Source organism: Crocuta crocuta, unplaced genomic scaffold, assembly GCF_008692635.1.
Source record: "Crocuta crocuta isolate KB4526 unplaced genomic scaffold, BGI_CrCroc_1.0 scaffold882, whole genome shotgun sequence".
Lineage (NCBI taxonomy): Eukaryota > Metazoa > Chordata > Mammalia > Carnivora > Hyaenidae > Crocuta > Crocuta crocuta.
This window is the reverse complement of record NW_027527833.1, coordinates 46,643-47,039: the sequence shown is the minus strand read 5'-3', so window position 1 is coordinate 47,039 and position 397 is coordinate 46,643. Positions and strand designations below refer to the sequence as shown.

General features: G+C 25.5%; 1 protein-coding gene across 1 annotated transcript in view; it reads left to right on the top strand.

The window, feature by feature from the left end:
• LOC144243498 (fibronectin type III domain containing protein 3C1-like) overlaps positions 1–397 on the top strand; it is a 51,979-nt gene that overhangs the window by 18,810 nt on the left and 32,772 nt on the right. The gene's annotated exons all lie outside the window — the stretch shown is intronic.

Sequence of the window (397 nt, the reverse complement as noted above, 5' to 3'; positions counted from 1 at the left end):
TATGTTATCAACTTATTTTTATTAATTTTGTTCATATAAGAGCACAGTAATTGCTTTAGCATGTTTTTGAAAGTATACAACTCCCTAAGAAGTCAGAGTTTAGATTCAGGTTCCATAAATCTTGGACCATGATTCTCAAACACACATAAGNTTATAAATGCTAAGACTATTAGAAAGGATCTGCTTTCCAGATCCTATTTTTATGGAGATTAATAAATTTGGAAAACCAAATAGACTACCAGTACATAATTAACTTAATTCTTAAAACCAAAACATGAGATAATAAAATTAAGTGAATTTATAATAAATAATAAATAAGTAAATAAACTTCTAGAATCTACTTTTTAAAAAAAAATTTCATTGGAAAATCTTTGGTCATGTTTGTTTGCATGTAACA